Genomic DNA, 23,461 nt, shown 5'->3' with positions numbered 1-23,461 from the left:
ACCGTAGGTCGCACTTACTATCAAAACCTCCACAAACTGTGATTCAGTCAGTCAGTCAGTCTGTCCGTCTGTCACACCTCACACGTCACACTATTGCCCTGCTCATATCTCCGCAACCGTTGCCCCGATCCATGCCAAATTTTGCACACACGCTCCTTGGCTGCCAAACTACAACCTCCAAGGACCCCCGGAGCTCCAGGGACCCCCAGGTCCCTGGGGGACCCCCAGATGTAAAAAATGACCAAATGTGCAAAAATGACCAAATGACCACCCCAACGGGGCTGCTCACGGGGAATTCCCGGGGACCACCGACTCCTGGTGCTCCAGAACGGATGCAAAAGTGGTGGCGCCCCCAGTGGAGGACCCCCTCCACTGCAGCTCACATAAAATGCCGTAACTCGGGCTAGGAGGGTCCGGGAGAGCCGGGGCCGGTACCTATTCCTCCGCCAAGGCAACGCGGACACCCCACCCCTCATTTCTCACATGGCCCTCTTCTAGCACCACCATGAGGCCGATTTTTAAAACACATTTTTGGACACTGCTCCTACAGTTTTTGCCCTAAAATCACGCAAATCGCTACACAGTATGTCTACTCTCATCCCATCACCATGAATCTGTCCCATATAGCGCCACCTTCAGGCCGATTTTTAAAAACACATTTTTGGACACTGCTCCTACAGATTTTGCCCTAAAATCACGAAAATCACTACACAGCATGTCTACACTCATGTCATCAACATGGATCAGGAAGATTTTGGAAAAACAAATTTTTGCCCTACTTGTGGAGATAACGGTCGCTTATCTCCCGATTAGGGAGTCTTACTGGTGGATATACAATAAATGTATTGCCCTCTAATATTAGGTAGCATAGTTCTTTATAGGCAAACTCTCCAATGTGATGCCATGTGACTCCCATTTTAGGTGACGGTCTCTTGAAACTCTGGAGGTTGTGGTTTGGCAGGCAAGGAGTGTGTGTGCAAAATTTGGCAACGGTTGCGGAGATATGAGCAGGGCAAGTGTGACGTGTGACCCGTGACAGACAGACTGACGGACAGCTGGTCGAGGTTTTGATAGTAACTAGGACCTGACGGTCGCAACTAGCATGTCCAGACAATATAATGCTCTCACTAATTTATAGCCACCGTGGTTATAAACTGTATCTGTATATATAGGCCTATATATCACCCTGTTCCACTGATTCAGTACCTCTACTAGACATTTACTATGAAATGAGTTCATAGGTCCATATAAATAGGCTGCCCAATGAAATGGAAATCCTCACTCGCTTCATAAAACATGGTTGTGAGTTCTTCACTATAACTGAAGTGAAGTGAAGAATTTACTTTGAACCTGACAGTGTATCAAGCTGTTCTGGGTGCAATTATCTAGGAAGCATGCAGTGTTGGAAAGTAACTAAGTAAATTTACTTAAAGGAGTAGTTCACCCCCAAAATGACTTTTTTTCTATTGATTACTCATGCCATGGAGAGTAGAGTTAAATAATATTTTTCGTTTTTTTGTCACATTCCTAAGACAAAAATTTGATTCGAGTAAATTTCCCCCCATTGATTCCGGATGCCCATCCGGAACGAATGGGGGTAAAATTATAGTTATCACATTTTTGTCTTAGGAATGCAACAAAAAACTAAAAATATTATTGAACTCTAGTCTCCATGGCATGAGTAATCAATAGAAAAAAAGTCATTTTGGGGGTGAACTACTCCTTTAAGGCCGACATTCTGCATAATTAGTACTTCGGTACTTTAAGTACATTTTGATGCCAATACTTTTGTACTTTTACTCAAGTACATTTTGAATACCGGACCTTTACTTATGCATAACAGAGTATATTGACAGTATTGATTTACATAAGTAAAACATTTGAGTACTTTTTCCTCCACTGCCTTTCATACACAACCCGAGGAGAACTTTAGATGCCTTGACCTCTACCCTTAACCCATTTAGACATGGGGACCCGATTCCACAAAATGTCTTCAGAACAGTTTTCTGAGAAACGTATATCAGTGGAGTTCAAACCTTTTTCATGTCAAGGACCCCAAAAAAGATATATATATATTTGGTCACGGACCCCCATCTCAAAAAAAGCAAAGATTTTAGTAAAAGAACATAGATAGATAGATAGATAGATAGATAGATAGATAGATAGATACCTTTATTATCCCAAGGGGGAAAATCAGTTGCCCAGAGGCAGCACAGCAGTATAAGGTTATTTACAAAGTTACAGAGAAGTATGAAAAAGATAAAAAGAAAAAACGAGAATAGAGTACAGTAAGTACAGTAAGAGCAAGGTACATCAAGAAAGGGAACAAATAATTGCGACCGTCAGGTCGCATTTACTATCAAAACCTCCACCGGCTGTCTGTCAGTCCGTCCGTCCATCAGTCTGTCTGTCACGTCACACTTTTGCCCTACTCATATCTCCGCCATCGTTGCCCCTATCCATGTGAAATTTTCTACACACACTCCTTGCCTGCCAAACCACAACCTTCAGGAACCCCCCACCTCCACGGACCCCCAGGGACCCCCTGCCACCGCCGCCAAATAGTGCACAAATGACCAAATCAACACCACAACTGGGCTGCTCACGGGGAATTCCCGGGGACCTCCGACTCCTGCTGCTCCAACAGTCCTTCACCTTCATTGGTTTAACTTTGACCAGCATCCCTCCCCTCATTGGCCAAAACTTTATTTGGCTTTACTCATCAACCGCTTGTCGTACAAACCTGTGGGTGGTGTCAATTGACTTGATTAAGAGTCCTTAACCTTAATTGGTTTAACTTTGCCCCGCCCCCTCCTCTGATTGGCCGAAACTTTATTTGGCTTTACTCATCAACCGTTTGTCCTACAAACTTGTGGCTGCTGTCAATTCACTTCATTAAGAGTCCTTCACCTTAATTGGTTTAACTTAGCCCCACCCCCTCCTCTGGTTGGCCCAAACTTTATTTGGCGTTACTCATTAAAGGTGTATTCAGTGATAATGAAAGTGGCCGGGGGCCATCTTGTCCCTTACTGGCCTTACAGTTTGGAAATGTTACGTTTTTTATAGATTTTTTACACCATTATAATGTTCTCGTTTTGATCATTAGACCCAATCACTTTATATCGGTAGGCCTACGTCTCCAGCTTCAGGATATGTATGATACTGAATTACTACGAGACTGTGGCATTATGAGTTCAGTAGTTTACAATCTAGGCATTTAGCAGATGTGTTCTTAATTCAGAGTGACAGTGGTTCTCAAAACTTTTATTTTGGCCGTCATAACTAAACATCATAACATAACTACGGCCATACTCTACCCTGATTGGTCGAGGACTGGCTGGCCACCTCTGAAAACTGAATCTAGCAATGCTCGTAACACGGGCCATGGTGGAAGTCCTTATAAGGTCAGCACACATTCTAGTGAGGAGAATGAATGGAAAATGTACCAATTATATTTTTATTTGAATGAAATACAATCACTGAATATACCTTTAACTGTTTGTCGTACAGACTTGTGGGTGGTGTCAATTAACTTGCTTAACACATCGGGTGCCCCTGGATTGAGCCCCATTTATCCCCTCTCGCTGCCCTGGCCCACCACCATTGTATTGAATCCGGCCCTGCTGCGTCAATGCATGCGTCATGACGTCACTTGGTCACATGACCGCAGACAGGATGTTGTTGTGTAACTTTCTGTATGGACCATAGAGTTATAATAAGAATAGAGAGGACACCAGATATCCCCGCCCGTCCACTTGCATTGAGTTGCTCACCCAGCGCATGAGGCGTTTTCACCCCTCCTTCCGGCTAGTAAAACCGTGACGTAGTGGGTCTACTGTGACGCATTTTGCGTCATAATTTGTGTTCATGGACAAGCTTCATGAACGAGCACTTCCGGTATGAACGCGCGTCAATACAAAGAAGCCTAGACGCGGGTTCATGTGAGTAGACCCAACTGCAGTACCTCAAAACGGCCACCATGTCCATTTGATTTCAGGGCGCCCCCAGGGTTCTGGGGGCTTGGTATGGACCAGTGTTGATCATAACTGTTCATTGCCGATCAAAATTTGGACATTTTGCCGCACCCCGCCACAGTTTTAGCCATAAAACAAACATCAGAGATAAAGGGCGTTAAAGATGGGGAAATGCATTGGGGTATATGGAGAAAAACGGCCGCGCGATGCTCTCAGCGTCGACTCGAAGCGACCATCCAGGCGTAGCCCCGACCTAACGGTGAGATTTAAAGTTAATACTGTAAATACAGTAAACACGTCAAAACGTTGTGGGCCTCCAGCGACATCAAAGAGTTTGACGAGTGGGCACCCGGTGAATTAAGAGTCCTTCACCTTAATTGGTTTCACTTTGCCCCACCCCCTCCTCTGATTGGCCGAAACTTTATTTGTCTTTACTCATCAACCGTTTGTCTTAAAAACTTGTGGGTGGAACCAATGCCACTTACAGGCCTCTTTGTGTATACTGTGACCTGATGGTCGCTTATCTCCCGATTAGGGAGTCTTACTGATATATAAATATATATACATAAAGTGTCCTAAAGCACAACTATCAATGTAATACAGTGCCCAAATCAAAGTTACCATAACAGTCAATGCTAGTTAGTGCAACAAGTATCTCAACATCATGTCAAACACAAGCAGAAATACAAAAAAAAACTACTAACACAACCTAATAGTGCAGTGTCCAAAGGTCAGAGTGATAAAAACAACTAGCAAAAGGAAGAAAAAAAAACAAGAAAGAAACATACTGTATACCGTATTTTCCGGACTATAAGGCGCACTTAAAAGCCTTTAATTTAGTGCGCCTTATATATGGATCATTCATTGACATTGACATTCCCTTTAGCACAGCTCCATCTGTTGGATGCATAACGCAACGGTAGCGTCTATTATGTGCGCCTTATAGTCCGGTGCGCCTTATATATGAAAACAGCACTGTCAAAATAGACCATTCATTGACAGTGCGCCTTATAGTCCGGTGCGCCTTAAAATACGGTATTCAAAGATTTGCACACATTTTCATGATTTTTCAATAAATAGCGGATGTACAGGCTCACATATTTTTGAATAGCCAACGTATAAAATAATGGTTAAAGTTGGTTCAAGTCTAACCTTGCACAGTTGCTTTCCCGGTTTTTAATGCGTTAAGACACCCTATACCATCCTCCACCTCCTGCAGGGTTTTACTACACATCACATCACATATGAGATCATAGCGAGACGCCCCGTTTTAATCAATTACACTGCCGTTCCATGGAGAGACGACCTCCAGAATCACAATTATGTTTTACTGCCAGGCATGTTTGCACCTCGTGCAAAATCTAGCATGTCTCAGTAAGTAAGAAACATTTCAATGATTTATTAATCCAAAAATGAACACCAGCAATGATACTGGGGAGAAGAAGGTGTGTTGGGGTGCAGTACACACCAGACCGGCATCACATCACTACGATACTGTGCTGTCCAAAAACTATTCTATTTGACCTAAATTAGCTTATTTGACAGCATTATCCAATATACAGTATATCTTTCATTATATTTCCAACAGGCTGGAAGTATTCTAAGCCAAGTGTCTTCAACAGGGGGTCCGGGAGCCCTAGGGGGTCCTCAGAGTTACTACAGGGGGTAAAATCTTTGTGTGATAGAAACTTTTTTAAGCTTTTTTATATGAACCACTTGAACCCTATTATTAGCGTCCATATTCGGAGAACTTTAGCCAAAAATAGCAGATCTAGCAGATCTACAAGATCTACAAGATCTACAAGCTCACAATGCCTCGCGCTGCGAAGCGTTGTGAGCTTGTAGATCTGCTATTTTTGGCAAAGACGAGAAAAAGAGCAGACTAAGTACAGAGTGAAATGTCAAGTTAAGTAAATGTGGTTAAATACGTATTTGAAAACACAAATTGACATGAATCCAAAATACAATGATGATTGTGCTGTCAAACGAATAAACTATATGTAATCCATGAAGAGGCCCTGCTTCATCTCTTTCTTAACTAAGGGGTCCTTGGCCTGAAAACATTGAAGACCCCTGTTCTAAGCATCTCCTTAGCTCTTGTTTCTCAATTATTGGATAGCACCTCACTGTCACTATACACATGATGCTTTATATTAAAGGGGGTGTAATGTAGGTGTTTTTGTTTAAAAAAGAAATTGAAACTAAATAAATAGAAATACAAAATAAATACAGTATTTGGATGTCCAGATAGCTCAGTCAGTAGAGCACACACCTTTGAATCACAAGGTTCTGGGTGCGATCCGAGGTAACTCCAACTCAGCATATGATTGGCAGAGCTTGAGAAACCTTTTTGTTAAAAGGATAAAGCTCTATATTCCGGTAGTAGAGTGTTTGTTCTGTTTGTCTCCCCGTCTGTCCAGCTCTTTAGTGAACAGAAAATATATTTTCAGTTCAGGATAAAAACGAGGCAGAATCCCCAAAAGATCACCAACTTTTATTTTATAGTGTTCCATTTCCATCTGCTAATCCTTTTAATTATTATTAGGGCCCGAGCACACACAGTGTGTGAGGACCCTATTGTATTTGCAAAGATTATTATTTTTCTTCTTCCGCCGAATGAATCGTGTTTTTGAGACGCCAAACGTACTCCAAAAGTTGCGCAACTTTGCAATCACATCACAAGTGGCGAAAAATTACGTAATAAAAAATAAATAAAAGGGGGCGTGTCCTAATGGCGCAACAGCGCCCCCTACAAAATTTCAACGCATCAGCCCCACTATACGGTTTCACCCACAAGTACGAAAATCGGTACACACCTGTATCATGTCCGGACTCACAAAAAAGTCTCTTGGCGCCATGTCCGAAACCAAACAGGAGGTCAGCCATTTTGATTAATTAGTGGCGTTTTGGCGCATTTTTGGCCGTTTTCACGTGTCGCACTTTAACGAACTCCTCCTAGGGGGTTAATCGGATTAACTTCAACTTCGCTCGGCATACTCAAGACACCTTACCGATGAAAAGTTGAATTGTGCGAATCGTGAGTTTTTGGAAAACGGCGTGACCGTGGCGAAGCGTCAAACTTCCTTTGCCAAACAGGAAGTGCCCCCTCTTCTGATTGGCCGAAACTTTATTGTTCCTTTTTTTGGCTGTTACTCATCAACCGTTTGTCGTACAGAGTTGTGGCTGGTATCATATGACTTGACTAAGAGTCCTTCACCTTAATTGGTTTAACTTAGCCCCGCCCCCTCTTCTGATTGGCCGAAACTTGATTGTTCCTTTTTTTGGCTATTACTCATCAACCGTTTGTCGAAGAGAGTTGTGGCTGGTGTCATATGACTTGATTAAGAGTCCTTCACCTTAATTGGTTTAAGTTAGCCCCGCCCCTCTTCTGATTGGCTGCTGCCCTTTTGACGTGGGTAGAGCTGCGATGGCCCGGTCATCGCTGCTTGCAGCTTTAATTATTATTATTATTACTATTATCACTTGTTTATCCTGTATCCTGTATCTCTCCTGATTGGATACCAGTAAGACTCCCTAAATCAGGAGATAAGCGACCGTCAGGTCACATACACAAACTTTAGAAGGCAATGGTAGCCAATCAGGAGGGAATATGGGAAATGGGAGAGATCCATGTTGATGACATGACTGTAGAGATACTGTGTACCGCTTTGTGTGATTTTAGGGCAAAATCTGTAGGAGCAGTGTCCAAAAATGTGTTTTTCAAAAATCTGCCAGATGGTGGCGCTAGATGGAACAGATGCATTTTGATGACATGACTGTAGAGAATAGATACTGTGTACCGGTTTGTGTGATTTTAGGGCAAAATCTGTAGGAGTAGTGTCTAAAAATGTGTCTTGCAAGAATTGGCCTCATGGTGGCGCTAGAAGAGGGCCATGTGAGAAATGAGGGGGTGCAAAGCTTGGCATGGATCGGGGCAATGGTGGCGGAGATATGAGTAGGAGAAAAGTGACAGACTGACTGACGGACTGACTGACTGACAGCCGGTGGAGGTTTTGATAGTAACTGTGACCTGTCAGTCGCAACAATTGGTATCCCTGCCTGAAAATGTATTTTCTGAAAGAGTTAGAGAGATGAGGAAATCCTTGTTACTGAACAAACACTAGATATGTTTGCTATCAGAGTATAGAGCTATTTAACACTTACTTTAACATCTGATCTCACTTACACTTAAACCTACGAATCTCACCACATTCCGCACTTTTACAGACTCAATATTGTTTCCCACAGCGCCTATGATGAAAGCGAGACAACAAACGCTGTTTGCTAGAAGAGTGTATGCTAGTCAGAGGCTACATGCAACGGTAAGTTGGGATTTATCAAGTCAACCTTTGGCATTGATATTTTAATATGGGGATCGATTTTCAAAAGGAAATTAGTTACAGTATTAAGTATCGATGCAATTACGTGCATCTCTACTTGGTTGGTGTGTTGACCACATTATCGCAAAATATACTGTTCGATTTCCTGTCTCGGTTGAATAATTGGTTGATTGATTTACTGATTGATTGTTTGAATACTTTATTAACACATTTTAACAGTACAAGTAGTAAAGTCAAACATTATGCTAAAAAGGATAACACAAAATGCGCTTGCTTGGATATTGTGTATACGTAATCTGCTTTGCTGCAATCTGTCAAATGTTGCGCAAACTCATTTGGAGAGGAATAAGATGTGCCACATACCAGTAGCCCCGCCACATTTGGAAATAAGCCATGTGTTTATGATTCATTGCGGCAGGTTAACATTTGACTCCTGGAAAGTATCTAAAGCGTTAATTTGTACATGCCTGGTTCTGTAGCTCAGTGGTTCTCAAATCTCAACCTGTGGGTCAGACTCAGGACCCCCAGGGGGGCTACTCAACAGTAAACACACTAAAATAAAGTGTATAGAGGGTATATGCACATTTCTAAAGTGACAATTTAAGGACTTTTTAATACCTCTAAATTCTAAAATGACAAATTAAACATTGGCCAAAATGTCAAATATTAGAGGCAGAAATTGTGAAAATAGCTGATCTACATGCCCACAACACCTCGCAACACAAGGCGTTGTGAGCATGTAGAACTGCTATTTTCACAATAGAAACATGTTATACAAAATGTAATGCCTCAACTCTTAATGCTTGTCAGGGTGTGGGGTGGGGGGTCCCCAGTTCCAATAATTATGATTATTTCGGGGGTCGCGGCCTGAAAAGGTTGAGAACCACTGCTGTAGCTCACCGTAAACCCAGCAAAAAAGGCTCTCAGATGTCAGAAAGACGAGGGACAGATATTGACTTCTGTTTTGTTTTGTCTCATGTTGGCTCCTTGTCTCTTTTCTCTTCACCACAGAAGCTCAAAGCGGTCCCTGAATCTCCACAGTTGGCCCCTCCTAAGGTGATGTCAAACCCCATCAGCCTGAGTTGCTCCATGTTTGGGGACAGCTCGCGCTCCCTTTGCTTTGACTCTTGTGTTAGCTGCCACTGTCGCTTCTTCAGTGCTATTTGTTACTGCTGGAAGACAAATTTGCAATGCAGAAACATGCACTCGGAAAATGCATCCAGTAGAGCATGGGTCTTCAACGTTTTCAGGCCAAGGACCCCTTAGTTGAGAAAGAGATGAAGCAGGGACCCCCACAATCTGTTTATAGATTCCATATAGTTTCATTGTTTGACAGCACAATCATCAGTGTATTTTGGATTCATGTCAATTTCCCCTCTGACAAATGACATTTTTTATTTTATTTTTTTGCTGGGTTTATGGTGAGCTGCAGAACCTGGCATATAAGGTTTCTTACATTCTTCAAGATTATCTTGGGAGTACAGTATGTATAGGGATTTTGATACTTTCCAAAGGTCAAATGTTAACATGCAGAAAACAGCCACATTCCAGATACACATGCACCTGCCCAATGAGGTCAATTGGGCTCTTGCCGAAAATAGCCGATCTACAAGCTCACAACGCCTAATATTGATGACACAGAGATCTCTATATATGGCCATTAATTTATTAGTGAATTAATGTTCCCCCTAGACTTCAATGGGGAAAATTTAAATGGTAAGACGAAATTTGCAAGTGTGACTCGCGTCCAATTTGCATCTTTCTAGTTATATTTACTCTTGGCGTTACGGTAAAACATGTTTCCCAGCATAAACACTGAAGTCAGGTCTGTTTTACACATTCAACAAGCATGCTGTTCTCTTCAATTCCAATTACATGTACAATGTACAATGTACAGTACATCCTCCAGAAAATGGTGATGGCCTGGGAAATTCTGTAATGGTGTCAAATGGACTTATTTTCATAATGACAAACCACGACCTCATTGGGCAGGTGCATGTGCATCTGGAATGTGGCTGTTTTCGTTTACATTTGACCTTTGGAAAGTATCCAAATCCCTATGTACTCCCAAGATAATCTTGAAGTATGTAAGAAATCTTATCTGCAGGTGCTGCCGGTTCTGCAGCTCAACATAAACCCAGCAAATTTTGTCCAGCCGTGCTTTCAGGGCCGAACGTGACCGGACGCCGTCAGGCCAATATATTTCCCAAATGCACGTGCAGGAACGGCACGGAACAGTGCATGCTTGAACCATATAGGCCTAGTTATATGCTATACAAGTGACGGCGCGCCATAGCCTATCTAATGAAATGGCTATTTGCATAACAAGTTCACCAGGTTTACCAGTGAGTGGTGGGCTTGCGCTTCCCCCATAGATTCACAAGCCCAAGTAGGCTACCCTATTCATATGGATAGTTAACACCTATGTAGGTTTCCAGCGGTGACTGTACCGGTATGTGCGTTGTGCGTGCGTCCTCATAGGCTACATGGCTCCATTACTGTGGTAGGTACTGTTTGAGTCAGTCGTTCAAAGCAAACTTTTAGTTTCTCAACTGCAGCGCAGTATTTTCTATTTGCTCCATGCGCACATGTAGGCACACGCACACATCTAAAGGCAATAAATGACCGTCCCCCCTGAAAAGAAAACACCAAAGCACCACTGATTTTCTCATGTTGGCCTCTTGTCTCTTTTCTTTTCACTACAGATTTCCAAAGCGGCCCCTGAACCCCCAAAGTTTCCCCCTCCCAAGGTGATGCCAAACCCCATCAGCCCGAGATGCTCCATGCTTGGGGAGAGCTGTGTGCCCCACACCCATTGCTGTGACCCATGTGTCAGCTGCCACTGTCGCTTCTTCAACGCTGTTTGTTTCTGCCGGAAGGATAACTTGCAATGCATGAAGAAAATATAAAGGAACGCAAGCACACAAAGACTAGTTGCAAAGATGCACATGCACTCAGAAAATACATATATCCAGTAGATGCGTGTCCACATTGGCTGTTTTTGCACCTGATTTTAACATGTGTTGTTTTTTTTTTAGTTTTTTTTTTTTAGATAATAATGGATATAATGGTTATCGAGTGAAGGGGAGTAGCACTACTGTAACACTCCCCTTCCCTCGATGACCACACATGAAGCTAGATAGCATTTTTAGGTTTTTGACGTTTTTCTTTTTTTTACTGATTGCATGATCTACCTATGTTATTATTTTTTCTAGATTGATATTCCTATGCATTTTTTGTATTTGTTGTTGATGTACTGACGACTAACTGACATACAGGTATTATCTTGCTTATTATATTGATGTATTACCTACTTATAGGCACTTTGGATTAAAAGCGTCTGCTAAATGCCTAAACTGTAAACTGTAAACACAAATCAAGTGGATTATATATATATTACACTGACCTGACACATTACCAATAGGCTATATAAACACTGAAATCAGATGATGTTTTATGCACGCAAGTGAGCTGTTTTCTTCATTTCCTCTCCCATTCACCAGAAAACGGTGACTGAAAATGTTATGAATTTAGGAATCCATGTTACGTTGCTCGTAATCTCTCAAGAACAGAGATGTAGTGCAGAGAGGGCGCTGTTTTTTCCCTTTTCTTTGACGATGGCTAGCCAGATTGTGTTGCTGGTAGTAAGATGCAACCTGGCTGTTTGTCTTAGTAGTTTGACCTTCATAGGCCAACACAAAAGTTGATTCATGTTTTATTATTGAACGTGGATTTGATACACATTGCATAGCCTATGTAATGGGGTCACCTGGAAGAATATGTATTATTTATATTCTTCCAGGTGATGTTGCCCTACAGGTGGCGCCCTAGGCCACCCACCTACTGTGCTTAAATACCCCTGGTGCTGTTCAACCACTGTAATAGAGTGAAGCACTGACATGAGTTGCAGTACAGTATGTTATTTGGAGGTTAGATCAGGTTATATCACTGCTTCCAAAATGACTATGCTCTTGCTGTTGGCATTAGAAGGAGTTCTCTGAGTTCTTGTCCTATAGTTCCACTCCCTGACACTCCCTGTTCCCTTAGTGTTCCTCCTATAGCAAAACCACTCACTGTGAGGTGAAAAGAATAGGAGATGTACAGACACCCTCCCCAGATAGAGACAGATCGTTGTTCATGGGGAAAATAATAGGAAAACAAAAAACAAAGAAGAATTGATTAATGAAAAGCATTTGGATTAGATTTTCCTGATGTATCTGTATCAGACTATGGGCCAGTTGCCCGTGTATGCTCTAGTCTACACGGTACATCACTGTTTCCTGGTGGGTGGGTCGGGACCCTATATGGTCGGGACCCATTTGTGGGGCCTTAATTTTTTGTTTCCTACATTTTGTCAAAAACACACACAAAAAAAAGAAAACATCCCCCCAAAAGCTAAGGTTTTCATGAATCTAAGAAATTCCATGAATTAGAAAACAAATGTTTAAGAAGTAGTGAAAATAGCCGATCTGCAAGCTTATAATGTAGCTTGTAGCTGCTATTTTCACTAGTTTGGGTCCCGGGAAAATGTCTAATTTCTCTCTGGGCCTCAAGCTAAGAAGTTTGAGAAACACTGTTGTAAAGTATAGTAAAATAAAGGGTCAGAGTCAGACATATACCCAATTTTTTTAGGGCTATTACTGTTTGTGTAGTATAATGATAGTAAACTGAAATCTTGACAGCTCCGGCAAGAGATGAATTAATTATATATATATATATATATATATATATATATATATATATATATATATATATATATATATATATATATATATAGTACTGTAGTTATGTACACAATCCACAATTCTCTAGGGGTTGGTCACAGCCACATGATTTCAGCTTGTCCTAGGCTAGTATTCAGTTGAATGGAAGATTGTTATCGATGAGTCTTGTGATGTGAACATATACATTTTTTTTAACATTATAAGGCAGTGGCTAGTCACTGACATATTGGTCTTTTTTAGGGAGGCATTCTGTATGGTATTCCGTACAAAAATAATGTTCCATAATCCATAATGGTGTTGGATTTGACTGGGGTCGACCGTTCTTATTCCATTGTGAGGTTTGCCTTTAGTGATCGCTCTTTGAAATATTTCAAGACTAATACACGACCCGGAAGAATGACACCACAGAGGATTAAAAAGGACTTATATGACAATGAAAATTATGTAAATGTTGACCCTGTGAATATTTTATATTTATTTATGCATGATGTGACAAAATAAAAATTAAGTTTAAAAAGATATATATTTCAAGACAGAGAAATATAAGTAAACGGAAACAAGAGCATCTTTGGTGTAAATGTTTAGGTCTTACTTAGGTCACAGAGTAGTCACATCTGAAGAATAAGGTCAGTTCCTCAAATTAGTCCATTTATGAAGGAAGAACCTATGTCCCGGTCAAATTGGCACCAAGTATTTCTGGCAACCTAAACCTACTCAGCCCAGAGAATACAATGCTCTCAAGACAGCAAACGTAGCCTACAAATCTGTCGCTAATGGTTAGGTAACGTTAGGCCCTATTCTCACATGGAATCCATAATAAGGCAGTGGCTAGTCACTGACATATTGGTCTCCTTTAGGGAGACATTCTGTATGGTATTCTGTACAAAAATAATGTTCCATAATCCATAATGGTGTTCCGTACTTGGATGTGTGTACTGTAGCTGACCCAACATTCCTCATTGCTCTGTCAGTCAGTAGACTACTTGTCTGTGGCTCAAGGATTATGATGCCTTCTGAAGGTCAGTATGTGAAATGAATTAGTGTAAATTAACTGTTTTCTTTTCAGAACCATGAAGAGGGGGTTACATAGTGGTTATGTCACACACACACACACACACACACACACACACACACACACACACACACACACACACACACACACACACACACACACACACACACACACACACACACACACACACACACACATTGTTTATTACATTTACACCTCATGTTACATTACAAATGTGTAACTGTGCATACTGTATTCACATTACATTACAAATGTGTATCTGTGCATACTGTATTCACTTTACATTACAAATGTGTATCTGTGCATACTGTATGCATATGCATGCGTGTATGGGCAGTATGAAGGGTTTGCTTATGAAAAAAGGAGGACATTCTGTAGTGACGTATTGTATTCAAGGACTAACAGAGGAAGCCAAGTCCAGGCTAGCCATCCATAGGGATGGAAAGTGTTCTACAAGTCAATTCAATTAAAGTCAAGTACATTTTATTTACATAAAGCACCTTTAAAAAACAATTTGGCCAAAGTGATTAAGATAACAGATTGTGTACACAAAGAACAGAAGATAAAAAAAAGACATGCATGATACACAGAGCAATTTTTTGTTTTGGATTAAAAGCACGTGAGTTTAAACCACATATAATATAACAGAAAAACACATACATTGTCAGTGAGAAAGGAGGACATTTGCCAAGGTGCATGTTATGTACTGTAAAATGCTATTCAGATTCTGTTTTCCCATGAAAAGAAGTGTCGAGGAGTAAAATGTATGAAACAATGAATACTTCCAAGGATGTGGATATTTCATGAACTTTAGATTTGGCAACATTTTGGAACCATTCAGTCGGCTTACAAAAAAGGTGTTGAGTGGTAACAGATACTGAGTTCCTCTTGCCTTAACAAGGGTTACATGTCTCCATTCAGACATATCCATTCAGACACTAACCCTATCTCTTACCCTAACCCTAACCTTAACCTCTATGGAAGTGTTGCCATTCCGACAAATGCGACAATAAGAAGTCACTGTCGGAATGGAGACATGTCTGAATGGAGACATGTCCCCCTTAAGAAGTGAACCCTGTTTTGGCCAGTGCAACCTTGTGGGAAGGGCATTAAAACAACAAAACGATACGACACTGAATCGTTATCCTAATAAATCTGTGTCTTTATACAGGCTATCATTTCAAGTACCACCCCCCCCCCCCCCCCATCCCCCTTTTCCAGTTTAGACTTTAGATGATTTGTTGAAAAGGCTTGCATTAAGATCAAAGCTGGAATCTTGCTTAGATCCCCAGTACCCTGGAGATGAATACAAGTGTTGACTGGTTTACTATGATGTGAACCACTGGCATTTCATCATACGGACACACCTACGTAATTCACACCAGATTATGTAATGGAAGAACCCCCAGGGGCATCCGCTGTAAGAGATGTTCAGAAACTTTGGCCAAAATGTCTGCAATGTAACACTGAAGTATATTATTTGGAAACCATGGGGAAATCACAAAAGGGATGAGGTTGAATTCCTTCATGCAAGCATACTGTAATGTACAGACGTGTCAAAGACTTTACACATTACGCATGTTCACACTGGACAGACGGTTTTCTTTATTTATAACTAGCCCTTACCCGTTCAAAGATATGAGCTCCGAAATGATGTGCAGTGTGTGGGTTATGGGATGTGCACTGTGCACAGTATATGAGGGATGGAAAGTAACTTTAACTGGTGCTTGCATGATAATATGTAGGAGCATCAATGTAAGAAATACCCGTTTCGTTTAATGGCTACAGAGATGACACCCCCCCCCCCCCCCCCCGCCCGCCCACCCGCCTGCCTGCCTGCATGCCTGCCTGCACACACACACACGCACACACACACACACACACACACACACACACACACACACACACACACACACACACACACACACACACACACACACACACACACACACACACAGAGCTGGTTAAACATGTTGCCTCATGTTAGATGCAGAATAGATATGCCTCATGCTAGATGCAGAATAGATAGTAGATACACCATAAAAATGCTAATATACAGCATATGATTTGTGAAAGTGACAAACAGGCTTCACGGTTATGTCAGGTATGTTCATATGCTAATGGTGATGCGATTTCAGATCAATTGCTCCAGCCACTGAGGAGAAACGCTGTGACAGACACTCACTCAGACAGACAGACAGACAGACAGACAGACAGACAGACAGACAGACAGACAGACAGACAGACAGACAGACAGACAGACAGACAGACAGACACTCACTCAGACAGACAGACATTCGGAAAATTATATGTTTGATATTTGGCAGAGAAAGTGGACTCTTAAGAGGCCCTGCTCATGCAGGCCTGACCAATGAATGATTAAGTATCGTCTTAACCACTTAAGCCTTAAAGGGGAAGACCACCCATTTTCAATATTGAAATATGTCATTAATATACCTTAGAGGAGTTGTGTGGAAATAGAAAAAAAAAGTACAATGTGTGATGTCATCAAGTTGTACTTTACAATACAAACCCCCAAATCAATCCTCCAGTTCTAGGCAACACAGAAGGGGGGGAACTTTTTTTCTATTTCCACACAACTCCTCTAAGGTATATTAATGACATAGTTCAATATTGAAAATGGGTGGTCTTCCCCTTTAAAGGGTCAGTTCACCTCTGGGGCAACCAGATCTTATTTTATTGTTGTTTGGGACACGATCAACACAATCCCGAGTTATTTTTTGTGTTCAATCTATGTTTTGAGATATTTTAGTATTTCAGAATGAATGATGATGCATTTGGCATCATATGACTCATCATGCTGCATCATATGATGCAAAATGCATCATCATTCATTCTGAAATACTAAAATATCTCAAAACACAGATTGAACACAAAAAATAACTCAGGATTGTGTTGATCGTGTCCCAAACAACAATAAAACAAGATCTGGTTGTCCAGGGGTGAACTGGCCCTTTAAGTAGTTTGTTGTACAACAAAAATAGATATTTTTCAACAGATACAACAGGGGTAAAAAGATAAGCATCAAGAACAACAAAATAATAAATAATAAGAGGGACTAAACGAGTACTAATATAATACTACAGGATTAGAAATAAAGCGCCAAAAACCAAAGGACTATGACATTTGGGGAAACGTTTGAAATATTTGCCTATAATTACTTGCCCAAAACAGATGCCAAGTTGAAAATGATTATTTTGATCATGGTGTGCATGGCACCTAATTCAAATGCATGGAAGGTGGTTGTCTAAATATGTGTTAGGATAAAGTAAAATTGAGACCATGGCGTCCTCTGGTGGCCTGGACACATCTCTCTCAAACTGGGCATCCTTGAAATTAAAAAAGAAAATTTGTTTGAGAATCACTGTAGTCTAGAGCAGTGGTTCTCAGCCTTTTCAGGCCGTGATCCCCCAAATAATCACATTTTAACTGTGGACCCCCCACCCTGATGAGCACTTTGTATAACACAGTTATATTGCGAGGCGTTGTGAGCATGTAGATCTGCTATTTTCACAATGTCTGCCTCTAATATTTGACAATTTGGCCAATGTTTAATTTGTCATTTTAGAGGTATTAAAAAGTCCCTAAATTGTCATTTTAGAAATGTGCATAAACCCTCTATAGTATACACTTAAACGGTATGCTGTTTTGTTTGAGTGAGAAAACAATGTTGCACATTAAGTTAATCATCTGGGGACCCCCCAAAATAAGTCCCAGTGGTCTACTTGCAATGCATGCATCTACGGCACTTATACTCAGACGGTACATAACAAAAAGTAAACAGTATACAGTAGGCCTAATCATGATATATATTTATAGCTACTGTACTTGACACCCTTTTCATTTAGAGGATTAGAATTTTGGGGACAGAATGAAGCCAGACAGTGTCCATAGAATCTGTTTGACCTTTGACTGTTGGTTTAACAACGCCTGCTGAGGTGTTCCAACAAAAGGCAGCAAGCTGCTGGCCATTCCAAGCCTGTCAAAATAAGCAGAGCAGACTAGGGGGAGGAGAGAATGATAGAGGGAAAAGATTCACAGTTACAAGGGCATGTCGAGGACGAGGACCTCACCAAAAGACATCCTTTTATGGTCCAGAAAAGAAAATATTGCATTACCAAAGAAATACAAACCCCTTTAGCCACTCAAACAAGAGGTTGTAAATTATACTTGTCATTTATTGCGTAACTCTGTCTCAAGGAAGTCAAAGAGTCCACAATCACAACACCAGAGGCAGCTCCACTATTCAACCCAGATTTGGCTCAAACAAAGGGTTACATTTGTTCTCCTGCTATGCCACACAAATGTGGAATGCCCCATCTCCTTATTGGAGTGTAAATCCCAAAAGACAAAGCCTATATGCCAATGTAAAACAAGCCATAGATGGGCTAGTGCTTTCTTGGGTTTAAATCCTATTAGTAGACCTTGTATCTGAACTGTGTGCCGTCTTGTGCTTTTCCTATGCGAACTGCTAAGTATTCATTCAATCAATCAATCAATCAATCAATCAATCAATCAATCAATCAATCAATCAATCAATCAAAAGAGTCCAAATTATTGCGGTATTTATCTATACATTATGTAGGCCTATTACAAAAATCAAAAGAATAAACGGTTCCGTCGGTTGAGGGCTACTGTTCTGTGGCACTTGCACATGAGCCTCAGGCAGTACCGCTTGTCAACCAGTAGGTGTCCGTCCTATCCGACAACACAACACCAGGTTCTAAATGTCATAGGAGTAGGCCTACTTACGACTGAAGTGGAGATGTGTATCATGTGTTAATTTGGGTCGTTACAATATTGTAATAATAACACACTCGTATTACAGATCGGTTGAAATAACGTTTTATTCATTGGGGAATTCATAGTCTAATAAATAAAGGGTTAGGGTTACATTGCGAGAAAGTCTGTTGCATTTCCGCATAACGGTAGTGACATCACAGACGAAACCTTGGCGCGTGTGTGTCAGCCCAGTGGTTCCTAAATATATGAAATGAGACGTTTTCCCGGAACACAAACTTCTTTTGTGTTCTAATTTGGGGAATTTCTTATATTTTTCTTTAGTTTCTTTATGACATTACTGGAAATATATAGGCTATATATATATATATATATATATATATATATATATATATATATATATATATATATATATATATATAAAAATAAAGAAATAATAAAAACAAAATAACAATAATAATGCTTTTTGAAAATATTTTTCGAATAATAATAATAATAAACAAACAAAATGTAGGAAACAAAAAAACAAAGCGACCCATAAAAAAAAATCTGTCTGCGACCCACAAATGGGTCGCAATCCACTGTTTGGGAAACGATGTCCTCCTAGTTGTGTGAGTCTGTCTGTCTGTCTGTCTGTCTGTCTGTACGTACGTTCCAAGGGCTGCTGGAGAATGATGATGGCAAAACAACCGGCCTGAAAGAAACAACACGACTGTCTGTCTGTCTGTCTGTCTGTCTGTCTGTCTGGGGCATTTTATATGGCAGCTTTCACAAGAAGATAGACACACTGGAAGCCGACAAAAAAAGGAGTGGACGGTAAAAAACGTGTTTTTCTAGCTTTAGTTCCCTCACCATGTATGGTTTTTTTTTATCTGTCTTTGACAATACATATTTATTAGCCTAATGTTAACCGTTGGAAGTAGGTTCAGGATAGCTCTGTGTGTGTGATGGCGGACTGGACAGGCTAACAGGGAAACCACTGCGTCTTACGAATTATTCAAAGATAATGATACAATTATGCATTTTCATCTGTGAACAGTGTCGACGCGACTCGCGGCGACACTTTTTCCACGGGATAATGCGTCAGTTTCATTGTCGAGCGACTTTTTGTCGAAAGGGTCGCACTCTGAAGCCAAAGCTGTGCTAACTAGCTAGTTGGATGTAACTTAGCTCTGGTCCATAACGTTAGAAGGAGTTCTCGCTTAACCGGTGAGCTCTTGCGCCGTAGGAAAGGCTGCGCACCCTCTCGTCTGTAGTAGAAAATAACCAATACGTTTCGCTACTCACCAAAACAAAGACGGCTTTAGGGAGGTGAAAGCCTACTTTCCTTAGTGGCAACACTCTGAGCCCCCCACCTCACGTCTAAAATACACTTTTTGGCCAGAAAATAAGATATTTCACCGGAAGGCGAAATCTGGTCTATTGACATTTCTATTGACAAGATCTGTAGAGGGCGCTGTGGAGTAGCTAAAACCTCCGGTGAAATATTTTTATTTTATACAAAAAGTGTATTTTAGACGTAAGGCGGGGGGCTCAAAGTGTTGCCACTAAGGAAAGTAGGCTTTCAACATCATAGAACAGTCTTTGTTTTGGTGAATAGCTCAAGTGTATTCTTTATTTTTTACTACAGACGAGGTGTGAACTGGTGGTGTTAGCTTTATTTATGTATTCACATCACTTGAAATTAATATTGTAACTCGTTAACTTGACACGGGTGCACACAACGGTTATTTTAACTTAAGGTGAACGAGTTGTTTCTATTCTTTTTGGCAGCCTGGTTGGCTAAAGGTTGCTAATAAGCTACTCTCAGGTAGAGGACCGTTACACCGAAATCGGTGGCCTGTCGATTACTGTCTCTCAAAAGTTAGCTGTGAAAAGATCTGGTTGGGGATTTTAAATGGAACTTGTGGGACGTTGTATGTTATTGACTTTTAGCATGAAATAATAGTACTTCTCAGCATGAATCTAACACAATTACCACCATAATCAGGTCAGATCTCAGTCTGAACCGTCTGAACTCACAGTTGTATTGGAGGTCACCTATTTTTCTGTAACATTAACCTAGTTCGTTGCTAGTTAGGTAACGTTGGCATGATTGATACCAACCTGAGTTACCTGACTATCTGCAACTTGTACTTTATGAGCTCATTAACTAGCTGTGATTGCTGAAATCTTTCCTCCACTGCTTTGGTGCAGGTCAAAACTAAATGTGTAACTTGTAACATTGTACATTATGCATAGTGTATTGGATGATGTATCTCTGGCAAGTTAAGCCCATTGCATTTAGTAAGTGTTGTCAAATCAAGTCAGTTGTTGGAATTTTTTGTGGAATATTAACAAGCTGTTCTTATCCGAAGGGCTAAGCTCTCGACAGTTTGGTAATCAAACTCGATTGCCACACTGACCTGTGCCTTATATATTTAACAAATGACTTTGTTCTTGTTGCGCTGTTGTTGCTATTACATGATAACAGGGGTCGTCCGGCTTGTGGTGGACATTTTTGTCGAAAGTAAACCTTTGCCACAGACATAGAAAATGAGTCTTATGAGTGTACAATATTATTACCAGAAACAGCAAGTCTTTGCCATGGACACATTTGTATGTGTACGGACATATAGATGAACCCTGCACGATAAGAATGAAAGCAGAGTACTCTGCTCATGTGCCTGTCTGGCTGGCTGGCAGTGCCTGTATTTCCCACAGAGTTGTGATTTGTTTGTAAGGTTTCTAGCTGAGTCAATGTGGATAAACATAGGCCTGACGTGAGGCACGCTGTTATTTCTTGCTGCCTAGCTAGTTGCATATTAGCAAAATCACATACATAAACAATAAACAGGACAGAAAGAGAAATTGTGCTGCTGAGTAGTAGGAAGAACAGAGGAGAAAAACAGAAAATGAATGTGTTACTAGACATGATTTATGGTTCATTCTGATTTGGTATAACCCAGGGGTCTTCAACAGGGGGTCCTCAGAGTTACTACAGGGGGGTCCTCCAAATCCAATCCTTTTTATATTAACAACTTGAACCCTAGTGTCCATATTCTGAGAACTTTAGCCAAACATAGCAGATCTACAAGCTCACACCGCCTCGCGCTGTGAGGCGTTGTGATCTTGTAGATCGGCTACTTTCGGCAAAGAGGTTTGGTGTAGAGGGGGAACAGAGCAGACTAAGTACAGAGTAAAAGGTCAAGTTTATTAGGTAATGATGGCTCAAGTGGTTAAATATCTGAAAACCCAAATTGACATGAATCTAAAATACACTGATGATTGTGCTGTCAAACGTTGAAACTATATAGAATCTATGAAAAGGTTGTGGGGTCCCTGCTTCATCTCTCTCGACTAAGGGGTCCTTGGCCTGAAAACGTTCCCCTGCTCTATAGCAATAATTACTATCTTTTAACAAATCTTTTAAAAAATATATTTTGTTTTAACCAAAACATATTACTTACTCTGCCCTACAAAGCCAGGTCAACTCTGGCTTGCAAAGGTGTATGTGTTTGTGTCACACTGTGGAAGCTGTCACTTGAGCATCAACTTATGATGGCTGGACCTGAAATAATACTTATTTTCTGTCTTTCTGTCACACCTCTCTCACTCTCACAGACTCTCTTAAGGGCCCGTGCACACTGGGCAGATGCACGCACTCTCTCTCTCTCTCTCTCTCTCTCTCTGACCTTTTGCAAAGCAAGGAAACAGCTGTTGGAAAAGCTGTAGACCACCCCCCACTGTGTGAAGCTGGTGGCGTGTGCCAAGCTAGAAACATGGTATCGTGAAGGCCACTGTGTGTTGTTGTTGTTGTAAGGTTGTTGTAAGGTTGTTGTAAGTTGGGTTAGCATTAATTATCCAAGGAGTGCAGAGGCAAATTCTCATTACTGAGGCTAAATTCAACCACCGTTGGGATAACTTTTGGGATGGATGGCTGCATAAGCAACTGCAGTGCAGCCTGAGCGCGGCGTCTAGACAGATTGATCCGCACCTCTGATGGGATAAAGGTTAAAGGGGAAGACCACCCATTTTCAACATTGAACTGTGTCATTAACCGATTTAGTGCCATTCCCGAGAATACTCGTGAAAAATACTTGAGTACCCAGAGTGCCGATCCCGAGTATACTCGCGAAAAGTAATATATTACTGTAGCGGCGGTTATCCTACCGGGTACAATGGCGGAAGGTCCCGAGCCGATCTCCGTCGCTGATTTCTCATCATCACGGATCCACGAGCACAAAATAGTAATCCCATAACATTGAGGCAGACGGGGAATCTCATCTTTAATGTCCATTATCTCCAAACAACGCTTTCAAATGGGAGGATGGCAATAGATGCTCGCTAATAAAACACATGTTGAAAAGCTCCGTTCCGCCATTACACAACACCACGTGGACGACGAGCGTCATGACGTCATGACGCGATGACGTCAGACCGGAAGTGTTAACGCTATGGACTTCTGGCCTTCAAAATAAGAGACAGGCCGTTAATGGAGCCAGCGAGAGGCACTCTGCCCATTTTAATCCGTTAATTTCTGGGGCACAGAATGGGTTTTTAATATACCTTAGAGGAGTTTTGTGGAAATAGAACAAAAGTTCCCCCCCTTCTGTGTTGCCTTGAAAATGGGTGGTCTTCCCCTTTAAG

At 41.2% G+C, this 23,461-nt stretch overlaps 1 protein-coding gene across 1 annotated transcript in view; it reads left to right on the top strand.

The window, feature by feature from the left end:
• Positions 1 to 19,497: 19,497 nt before the first annotated feature.
• The window catches only part of wwp1 (WW domain containing E3 ubiquitin protein ligase 1), a 116,551-nt gene continuing 112,587 nt past the window's right edge, over positions 19,498 to 23,461 (top strand). Inside the window, 1 exon segment of the mRNA XM_080752146.1 lies at positions 19,498 to 19,648. The gene's annotated coding sequence lies outside the window, so the exon portion shown is untranslated.

This window comes from Nannobrachium achirus, assembly GCF_963921795.1.
Source record: "Nannobrachium achirus genome assembly, chromosome: 21".
Classification (NCBI taxonomy): Eukaryota; Metazoa; Chordata; class Actinopteri; order Myctophiformes; family Myctophidae; genus Nannobrachium; species Nannobrachium achirus.
The sequence above is the reverse complement of the archived record's forward strand: the minus strand, read 5'-3'. Positions and strand labels throughout refer to the sequence as shown.